Source organism: Plectropomus leopardus, chromosome 10 (genome assembly GCF_008729295.1).
Source record: "Plectropomus leopardus isolate mb chromosome 10, YSFRI_Pleo_2.0, whole genome shotgun sequence".
NCBI classification, from domain to species: Eukaryota; Metazoa; Chordata; class Actinopteri; order Perciformes; family Serranidae; genus Plectropomus; species Plectropomus leopardus.
This window is the reverse complement of record NC_056472.1, coordinates 33,239,318-33,251,228: the sequence shown is the minus strand read 5'-3', so window position 1 is coordinate 33,251,228 and position 11,911 is coordinate 33,239,318.

Sequence of the window (11,911 nt, the reverse complement as noted above, 5' to 3'; positions counted from 1 at the left end):
CAGCTTTACTCATCATAAACGTTTCATTAAATGTTCCAAATCATAAAAAAAAACATTTCAATCTCAATAAAAGCTGATTTTTCAAACAAAAGATGTGAATTTAACTATTTGAAAAGTGAGCAAATTGACTTGACCTCATGACAAAAACACAAGAAGGAAGCAAGCAAATGAACAAAGAAATGACCCAAAAATGAGCAAGAAATTCATTTTAAAAAATCACAAGAAAATTAGCTAAACTGATAAAAAAGTGATTAAAAAACTAATAATTATTCTCTAAAAATTTTAAATATAGAATTTTGATAATTATGAATAGTTTTCTGGACATTCCTCTCCAGCTTTTATAAATATATTTTTATTTAAACTAAATTACAAAAATTTAACACAATTTTCTAATTTTTTGCCAGGCTGCTCATCACCTTTTCAACACACAAACAGTAAAGTAAAAACAAAACAACAACAAACAAAAACCCCAATAACAACAAAAACAGGAAAATGGCCTGAAAAACTGCTTAAAATAATTATATTTATCCTGTAAAAATAATTTTAAATCTATAACTATGATTATTAGAGACACAGTTCTCCTGTCGTCTTTCCTACAGTTTTTAGAAATAATTAAAAAAATTTACTGACTTCTTGTAATTTGCTGGACATTTCTTTGCACCTTTTCTCGTGTTTTTTCTTTTTAAAGAACTCAAACCAATTGGCTCAAGGTCAAAAGTTTTGAATATTTGTGAAAGGCATCTGAATGTGGCACGAGAAAAGTTTTCAGGTTTCAAAGGGTTAAAAGAAAAGCATTCATCACTCACTCTTTCAGAACATACAGGACCCAGTGGGCGGACTGCTAGTGCGAGTCACTCGGTGGATATTTCTGGATTATTTGTCTTCATCTGTAAACACTTATACGGCTGCATGTTTGGGAACAACAGCGAGCGCAGACGGGATCCAAACTGTAACGACCTCATCCATCACCCTCACAGGGCTCAACGTGAAGACACCCTGAAGACACAAAGAGGACGATAAACGGAGGTTAATAATGAGGGAGACATCGCTGTTACCCCGAGACACTGGGCCATCATACCTCGGGGTTCATACATAAGTTTATCAATACATTTCCATGACTTTCCATGAATTTCAGGCAAATTTTCAAGACCATACATTCTCTGACACGACCAGCGATACTCCTTATCGATTAATTTTTATTACTATATAACGGCTTTTTAAAAGATAAATGATTTTAAAAATGTATACATACAGAATATTAAAATATAATTTAGGGAATGTTTGTTATTTATGAGGGGAGGCGATGCTGCAAAAAAGGGAAAGGTATGTAAAATATTTTTTAAGCGCTGAGGATTTGTATTTTGGCTTCAGAGGAGGGACAGACAACTCGAAATGGCTGCACTGTCATTTTACTGTTGATTTTTACAGAAAATATGCCTTCCAGCTGGTTTGGAAGGCATGCTTACTTTAATATATTTTACCATTTTTTTTCCTCTTAAATTTTTTTTTTGGTGATACACACAGAGAACATTTTGGCAAATTTTCAAAGATACATTTTTGCAGTTATTTTCCCTGCATGCAGGTTTGGAAGGCATGTTTTGTGTAAATAATAATAATAATTTTGACCTTTTTGGCCTTTTTCCTTAAAAAATCTTTGGCAATATTTTTTTTTTTAATTTTTTGGGCAATTTTTAAAGGAAATACTTTCTCTTTCTTTAAAACATGCCTGCCCACAGATTTGGGAGGCATCTTCTCTTCTAAAATCACCAAAATGACACTATTTACCTTAGCTAGAAACTGCAAAAACAGAGATTATTGCTGGATTTCAAATTTCCGATTGTCCTTGGACACACTGAGTGTTATTATACAGGTTTTTGAAACAGATTTACAGGGTATATTTACTTTTCCAAAGGCATTGAAATTGCTATTTGCAAATTCCATGACTTTTCCAGGTCCAGGTTTCATGAACATACAAACCCTGATACCTTCTAGGCTTGTTTCACATCTGCTGCCAAATTATTGTGGTACATTACGTCAGCTGCTTTGCTTCTCTCAGTGTTTCTGGAATGTTAGCTGTTTTGGTGTTTCTTTTTTCTAAAATGAGCAGCGAGACATCAAAAACTGACTGATTGCGAAGGTAAAATCCTCTAATTGGAGCGTGGAGAGAATCCAGAAAGAAAGAAGAGCACACAGCCAGACAAAAAAGACTCATCATCTTGTGCCAAAGATGGATTCCTTCAACATGCCTCACAGACAGCAGAGGGGGAGCAGGTCGACAAACTCGACAATCTGATATATTTATATAGCCGGATTAAACCTTTGAAACCAAAGCAAATACATTTGATTTCTTTCAAAAGCATGAGGAGAAGGCTATAGGAAACTGAACAGGGCATGGCCCAAAAATGTGTAAGAAATTGTACATAATTATACATAACATAATTCTAATAATTATAAATAAAGTTGTCTGGATAATCTCCCACTGTAGTTTTTTCTTCCTTTTTTTAAAACTAACTTTCATGGCATAACTATTTTTTTTTGCCATTTGTGGGACATCTTTTTTTCTCATCACAGTTTGTTTTTTTTTTGCTTAAATTAAATTTCAGAATATATATCTCTCTATATATATAGATATATATTTCCCTTTTAAATAAATGTCTCACTCTTTTAAAGCTATTTCAGGGAATCTTATTGCCACCTTTTACTATTTTTTGCAATTTGTGGAACATTTTCTTTGCAAAGTTGCTCATTGCGCTTTTAAAAGAGATCAAACCATTTTGTTTAGTTTCCAAAGGGTTAAAATATCTTGTGAAAGCTGTCTGAGCGACGCACAAGAACACTGATGTTTGCTCAGAATAGGAGAATAAGACGGAGTGGGAATAACAATGAGTGCAATGCCAAAATAGGTGAAAAAGAACAATGTGAGCTGTGTGAGGCTGACAGCATATGTTCAGACACTCATTGTATCACACACACAGTTACACACACACACACACACACACACACACGTCCTGGTATGCAGAGTCAAAACTCTCGGGGGAAATAAGGGGAGCGAGCACCACACTAAGTAGGGCTTAGTGGGTCAAAAGTTTAAGAAGCACAATTACCTGAAAGACCTCGGCTGACCCCCAAATTTCTCACCTTCTGTTCCCTCTCTCTCTCTCTCTCTCTCTCTCTCTCTCTCTCACACACACACACACACACACACACACACACACACACACACACACACACACACACACACACACACACACACACCTTCGACAGAGGCGATTTACAGCCGGCAGCAGGAGAGGGTGAAAACTTATCCACCACAAACAGGCTCCTGGAGAGACAGAGAGCGAGAGACCCACGTAAGCTGGGTTTGTATTTTGATTACACTTTCAGGCGTTGTAAATGATCACCGCTGCGAACAGTGTCAAATTAAATGGTCGTAACTCACCTGGACAGAATCTGACCGCCTCTGCTTGGCCTGCTCAGCTTGTGTCCACGTGAGAGGTGGTGACAGGGAGTAAATGGCTTCAGATAATGTATCATAATATCACATTAAGGAAATGGTCAGCCGAGCCAAATGTGAATCCCATATGCGGCGGGGAGGAGGGTGGGGTCAGAGGCAGCGAGCGGGGGGGAAAACAGCCAGCAGACTCAAGATATATTGAGCAAAAGCTGGGGATTGAGCGGGATGACATACCACCGCTAAAGCTGCTGTCTGACAACTTGTAAAAACGCTTTCACTTTCTGTAGCTGTGGAAGGTAAACGGACAGTAATAAAAAGCAAAGTAATGTTGTCCCAAAGTGACGGCTGTTGAAAGGTCTTTAAAGGAATGTTTCTCCTCCCAAATGACCATTTGTTTAAGAATTACTCAACCCGTGTTACGACGAATTCATGAAGAAACCTTTGTTTTTCTCTCTTGCCTTCACAGCGAACAAAGAATCCAAAACCAGAGAAAATTCTGGATGAATTTAGGTCACAGGAGTCCACAACCGCAAAACTATATCAAAACATCCAGTTACAAACTCTCACACAACTTGTGCAGTAAAATCTAAGTCCATGTTTAGATGGGCCAACTAAAAACATTTAAGAACATTGTGAAAACAATCCTCGTGTATACAGATCCACAAAAACGCTGCCAGGCCTGTAGTTGGTGGTGTAACTTTGTAATGACACACCATAGAAGAAGACCACAACCCTGCACATAAAGGCTTCTTCTACAGAGCGGTGAGTATAAACAAACAAGAAGACGATGGCGAATGCACGAGAACCGCAAGTGTACGTGTGTTTGTTGACATCACGGTAGCAGCATCCTGAAACGTCAACAGCAGACTTTGAGCGTAATATGTAGACGCAGAGGTCCACTGCAAAGCGGCGACACGTGATGACTTGTGATGAGAACATGTTGGCAAAAACACACAACATTAGAAAAAAAAGATAAGAGACGTCATATGTCGACAGTTTTCTTGTCAATTCAGCATCAGTATTATCCATAAATATTAACTGTATTTGTGTACAAACTTTACATTTCGGATTCTGTCGCCTCGACTCTCTTCCAGCCTCAGCTGGTCTGCTCTGCTCCTTCAGTGGGAGGACTCTCGGGAATGAACTGTCTCAAAAATGTCTCACTAAAATCAGTGCTGGTTGTTGAATCTGATACACGCCGAAATCAACACGGACTCTTGTTTACTAGAAAACTCCAACAGTTTCTCAAACTTCTCCACAGAATGAGAGAACAGAGACTTATTCACGTTCTTGTTCTCCTTCGAGGTTTACGGTCTGCCAGGTTTGCTTCTTCCTTTTTGGAGCTCTTTGGTTGTTGTCAATCGTCATTAAACTTCAGTATTTGTACGAGTCAAAACAAAAAATTATGATCAATTAAAGATGTTTGATTTTATCGGAACTTCAAGACGAGAAAAAAATTGACTTGAAAGACACTTGGACTGAATTTACGACCACAGTCAAGATCACGAGAGCCCGCCAAAACTCTAGCAAGTTCTCATGATTTTATTTCAACATCTGAAATACGTCTGTGACTGTGAAACTGCTCAAAAGTCACACGGTGTAAGGCCGGCATCAGTTAAAAACCCACACACATATATTTAACCCTTTAGGTGTGGAGGTAGAGGCTTACTGTTGAATCAGCACAAATTCTCATACAGCAGCCCAAAGATAAACGCATGTCAGGACGCCGTGACCAAAGGCCAGCTGGGAGGTGACCCTGCCCTGCTAATCCCGCTCTGATGAGACTCACGTCACGTCAGGTCCAGTCACTTCTCAGCTGCTGGTGCTCATGGGGACGGCATGTCGGACTGCCTACAGCCAAGGTGGGACATGACTAAGACGGGGACAACTGCACTGTCGCTCTTTGTACTCACTGGCTTATACGCTGGTTTAACTGGGGTGCAACCTGACCTGCGGCTTAATCACTGGTGTGAACAGCCACGGGGTAATAAGGTCCGAGGCTAACCAGGTGGTGACACATCACTCAGACGGACTTGTATCCAGGTTAAGATCTGGATAAAGAAGGTCTTATTGAAACATAAAAGGAATACTTCACCCACAAATTAATAATTGTATATCGATACTCACACCATGTTTTTCTCGCATCCCTCCACAATGCAGAATCCAAAAATCGAGAAAATTATTGATAAAATGAAGTCATAGGGGTTTCCGTTTAAGCAAAACCACATCAAAACATCTGTTTACAAACTCTCACACAGCAGCATGATGACGCTGGTTGACGTCCTGGCAACCAAAGCTCATGCTAGCACGGCTAGTTAGGATTAGACAGCAAGGCAGATGGTGAGGCGTAGAAAAAACAAAAAATCACATTCAGACAGGAAGCGAACACCAGACTACCGCATAAAAGTCCAGGGTTTGTTGGACCCATCCACCTCCCCTCCGGTCTGCCCTCCAGGGACCTTTGTTCTCTTTATATTACGCCATTCAGCGTTTTCATCTGACGCTGTCCGGTGGCGTATCAGGAGGACATTAGGCCGACTGTCTGTGTGCCGTCCTGCTGTTTGCCGATGTATCGTACCGTGAACGGGTCTGTCACCATCCAGCGACATATCACACTGACGCAAAAGCTGGCTTTTGGGGTTAGGATCTCACGCTGACAGCAAAAGCAGCGATATTTGACGACTGCAGAGTGAGAGCAGGCTGGTTTTTGCAGACATGTAATAATGTTGTTAATACTGTAAAACTTCAATTAATAGCCCCGGCTTTTGATTGCTTAAATCACTGAACTTGATAGGCCTGAAAATTTGCAAAAACAAACTATAAAACTATTTAAATATATAATCAAAATATATAGTTCACTGGAAAATGTCCCTAGCTTTTTTTTAAAAAAAATAGTCTTTACAACTACTAATCTGTATTTTTGCGTCTCTCTTGTTTACTATGTTGATCATACTGTCTTCTTTGGTGCTCACAGTTTCAGTTAAATTAACTGAATTGTGGAGCATCTTACCAAGTTACACTGTGTGTCTCATGTCCACATTGACTAAAGTTTATACATATATACATGTATGCATGATCTAAACAGCTAACTAACATGATCTCCAGCATGTGGCCAACAACCCGGTTTTATACATCCAAAGAACTCGTATAAAAATGAACTCCATGGCAACAGACTGAGCCTCTAATTGAGAAAGCCCTTTATTTGTCAAAACATGTTTTCACACCGGGCGTTTAACTGGGACTTAGCTTTCATTTGGAGTTTTACAGTATGTCATTTTTTTCCCACCAGAAACAGGATGGGAAATATTTTTCTAAGAAATCTGGTTGTAGTCAAGCAAATAGCGACTCTGCAAGAAGTCTTTACAAAAACCTTATAGTCTGTGACTAAAAACTCACATTGTCTTTAGCTTTTGGATGGTGTCAGACTTTCGTTTTTTAAGTCTTGTGGTGTATGGTAGGCATAAAGCTCTCTGTTCTCTCCTTCAGTGCAGGAAAGTCTGTTTTGAAGCCGGTTTGTATTATCAGCGAGAGGCACAAAGCTGCAGGCTGACTGATGGTGCACAGACATATTCAGTCTTCATTTGGATGATTGATTTCCAGCCTTATTTTAAGCTACATGAAAAAAATGGAAGGGGGCTATAATTTTGGGAGATTTATGTGGACCGGTGTGCAACAGAAAAACAGGCGTGTTTGCCTCAGAAATGGTTTCCGCTGGGAGCCAAAAGCCGAGAGCAAAAAAAAAGTCCCATAGTTGTAATTTACAGCCGGTGTAGAATAACTTTCTCTTTTTCTCGAGCAGGTAGAGTCGTGTCACAGCCGCTGCCAAAGACAACTGACGTTTGATGAGCGTACCAGGTCTGGTCCTGGAGTTCAGGGGGAAACACAGTTAGCCAGTACAAGTGCTCAGAATCAAGGGATAATGTCTCGTACAGGAATAAAACACCGGTATCAAAGAGAGAGAGAGTTTCTCAGACGGCGCAGTGTGCGCGGACCACAGTGTAGCTAACGATCTTAACACTCATTTACGCACAAACAGCCGTGTGCACGATATCGAATGAGAACAGCAGCCCCGGGTGGGGGGGGTTAAAGAAAGGGACAAAAGAGAGAAAGTGAAACATTGTGAGACAGAGATAGAGGGAGATATGGAATAATGAGAGAGCGGCTAAGTGTTTCCCCATGTGCACCTGGGGCAGTGGCTGACCCTGTAAAGCGGGGTCTAAGCCTCGGCCCTCTCCCCCTCCGCCCCTCGCTCTGTGCCAATGCCCATAGGCACTGAGGAATCACGGGAATGAGGGAGAGCGGCCAAAAAAACGCTCTGCTAAACTCTCCTCATCTCTATAGAAGCGCCGTTACAGAGGGCCGGCAGTTTGGCCCAGACGGAGAACACTTAACAGGCTGCTCAATCTTTTCTACAGCCCCCCTGAGACAACGATGGACTCCACTGACTCACTTCGCTCAGAGCCAACAGGTAGGCAGACATCAATTTTCACCAAGGTGGCATTCAAGGATTTGAGTTTGTTCTCTCAGAGAAGAAAATCTCTCTGAAGGAAAAAACAAAAACATGAACTTTACACATCCAGCAAAAATAAAGACACCAGCTGGAACCAACTTCCTCCTCAAAACTGACTGATTTTCCTCACATGGACAAAAATAAAACAACATCTACATCCAATGCCGCAGGGGGACTCAGCTGGCTCTGCTCAGGGGCCACTTTTGCAAAGTGACAGGAGGCCAGGGACCACAGCAGCAACCCCATACATGTTTATAGGATTTTAGGACATTTCTAAGATTCAAGGATGTTTCTAGGAATTAAGCTCATTTTCAGGGTTTTAGGACATTTATATTATTTTAGGATGTTTCAAAGATTTTAGGACATTTCTAGAATTTTGGTAGGTTTCAAGGATTTGGGAATGTTTCAAGTATTTTAAGACATTTAAAGGATTTTAGGACGTTTCTTAGATTTTACGACATGTCTAGTATTCAGGGACATTCTGTAGGACATTAGCATGTTTCCAGGATCTTAGGACATTTCTAGGACTTAAGCGAATTTTTACAACTTTAGCACATTTCTAGGATTTTAGGACATTAGGGTCTTAGCTAGGGTCTCTGTCGGGTGGTGCAGGGAAACCTCCACTAGCATTTTTTTGAGTCGTGTCACAGCTCTGTTTTGATGCTGTTTTATGCACTCTGGCACCTTATGTATACAAAAACAATTCCTAGTGTAAATCTTTAGGAAATGGTTAGGGGTCATCTGGGTAAATATGCTGAATATCTGTAATCAGAAGCAATCCTGTAACAGAGCTTTAAATTGAGTAAAAATCAGCTGATGCAACTGTATTAAAACATGAGAGTTACACAGTGATATCAGCTGACAGAAGCTTATTCGGAGTCAACTGTGGGGCCAAAACTTGCAGCTCAGGGGGAACAGTTCTGAGAAAAACATCTGAACGCAGGTGCTCTGTGATGCGTGTGTGTCTGCGTGCTTTCAGGTTCAGGATTTGTTGTCATGAGAAAAGAAAGGCACGCAGCCAGTAAACAGAAACTTTTCCCCTCTTCTTCTCAAATATCTGTTTAGGCTTCATAGATTAGCCATGTCTCCAGCAGACTTGCATTAAGCCCTCACATACGTGCACCACAAACACACTCAGATGCTCTTAACCCCTGAGACATTTATGACCTTCCTGTATATCAGTTTTTACAATGCAGCGGTCCCAGGCAGAACAGCAGTAAAGTGGAGCGAAGACAAAACAGTGAAGCAGACTCTTTACAACGAGCCTCCATGTTCTGCTGCTGCAGAGTGCAGAGACAGAGAGACGGCAGAGAGCAGTCACTCAAAGCACGTCAACAAAACATGGCGTGCCGAGAGCAGACATCATCAGGGACGGTGATTCATGACAGTTTAATCCTGCGTTTGGTACAACATTTGTTTCACATGTGGTAGTTGAGATTTTGACAAATAATTTCCTTAACACTGATGCCACTAGAAGACTCAAAACACCTCTCATACAGCATGTAGAGCAATATCAATTATATCCAACAAAGGCAATCAAACTATTGTCCTAAAATCCTAGATATGTCCTAAAATCCTGGAAATGTCCTAAAATCTTAGAAACGACTTAAATACTATTACCTAAAATCGTAGAAATGTCTTAAAATGCTAGAAATGTCCTAAAATCGTATGTCGTACAATACTAGAAACATCCTAAAATTGTAGAACTGTCCTGCAATTCTAGAAATTTCCTATAATCCTAAACGCCCTGAAGTCTTAGAAATGCACTAAAATCCGAAAAACATCCAACAATCCTAGAAATGTCCTAAAATTCTAGAAACTTCCTAAAATCCTAGAAATGTCCAACAATCCCAGAAGTGTCCTAAAATCCTTGAAACATGCATAAATCGTAGAAATGTCCTAATATCCAAGAAATGTCTTAAAATCTTATAGTGTCCTAAAATCCTATAAACATGCATGGGGCTGCTGGGAATGGCCCCTGGCCTGCTGTTGTTTTGCAGATGTGGCCCCTGAGCAGAGCAGGTTGAGTATCTCTGCCATAGAGATGAATTGTTTTCCAAAAACGATTAAAACACGAGTCACACGCTTGGCCTGTCGCGCTCCGTGCTGAGAGCCACAGGTTAGTGTTGGTGTTTTCGGGAGAATTCGTGACCTTAAATTAGCATTATATTTAAAAAAATGACTGTCTTTTTGTCTTTTGTCCATCCTGCATTGCAGCCAGATTTCAAAGAGCCATGACGAGGATGCTGCTCTTTCAGATGGCTGTTGCTGTGCCACAGAGCATGACGGGGCAGAAAACGGGATGCGTGGGTGCAAAGAGACGGAGACTGACAAGAAGAAGAGGAGGGGGGAGGGCTGTCGGAGTTCCTCCCTCTCTCGCAGCGTGCTTCACGAGCCAAAAAAAGGCCACTCAGGAAGCTCCCTGCCACCAGCGACCGCAGCGACGTCACCCGTTGTGTTTTGGCGGTGGGCGAGTGGGGAAGCTAATATTTTAGTATGTGTGAAAGCAGACAGAGAGGACCTGATAATGCCTGCGGTGATGTAATGCACCGTTTCTGTGCTCCGTGTGAAGGGGTGAGGCGGGACGTGTGTGTGATGTGTGTGTGTGTGCTGGTTACATGGTTGGGGGGGTTTGGATGGTTGATTACCTAATGTTTGACTCATCCCCTGACTAGAATTTGCAGCGCAGGCTCTGATTACAGTGGCGCCTCAACCTGAACAACCTGTGCCTTTTTATAGTCTCACACTGCCAAAAACACACAGACACACACACAATGAGGCTGCAGTTCCTTGTAAATTAGACCTCTCTGAAGAGCTCACTCCTCCAAACGTCTCTCCATGTTTTCATCCAATCAATGTGAGAATAAACTGTCATTAAGAGTAAACCACTCTAATGAGGCTCAAAGAATCTAAACACATGCTGAAAACAAAACGCACATAAATTAACTCTTTCCTTTTCACTTTTCCACCTTTAACCTTACCTAACTCCCTCTTCTTAAAGTTGGGGTCTAAAACTTTGCATTCACTTACAAACAGCTGCTCCTCTCTAATCATCAATGTGATTGGATCAGGTGGTAATAGATCAGGGAGCTGCTTTATTTATTAATTTTCAGTTAAATTTTCACCTGACTTAATCAAAGAAGCTGCTGGGAACTTGCTATTTATGATGCTGAAAGTCTCAGTTTTGATGAAACATTTGCTAAAGCCATTTAAACAAAGTTTTGTGTTAGAGTTTCTTATATTCCAAATTCTAAATTTTGACAGAAAGATTTTCATTTTTATTGTAAATGCATATCGGTTCCAAATATTAGTTATTGGTCTCAGACTAGTCATCTGTACCAGTGTTGGCCCTGAAAAACCCATGTTGGTCGACCACTAACCCTAAGCCCTGAAGATAAGCACATTAAGTCTCCTGGACTCTTCTGTGTGGTTTCTGTGTCTATGTTTAGCTTCTGTCTTGTGATGTCGCCAGCGTACAGTCATCATACAGCACACATCATTCATTCCAAAGACCTTTCCCCCGTTATCAACTTAGCACAGCGTTGGAGGATACAGTGGTGATCATAATGTGTGTGAGCGCACGCTGCCCAGAGCTGAAATATGGTTCTGCTTTAACGCCTCGCGTTTTTCACCACGTCTCCGAGGGATCCGCACCAACTCATGTAAACGTACACACGCGAGCACACCAGAAAGCAGCTGTTTTCTCAGAACTTTTTCCCCTAAAGCATCAATTTTCCAGTGAAGGGGTTTGTTAGCGCTTGCTTGAGCACACCATTACCGCCAAATTATTCATTAACACCATAAAATAAACTTTAAAATCCAGAACACACATCCAATCCCCCCTGCAGTTTAACCCATCTCCATCATCACTCACACAACACCGACGCTGACAGATTTTAGAAATCTAACAGACTAAAATGAGAACTCCATAAGCAACCTAACTGATA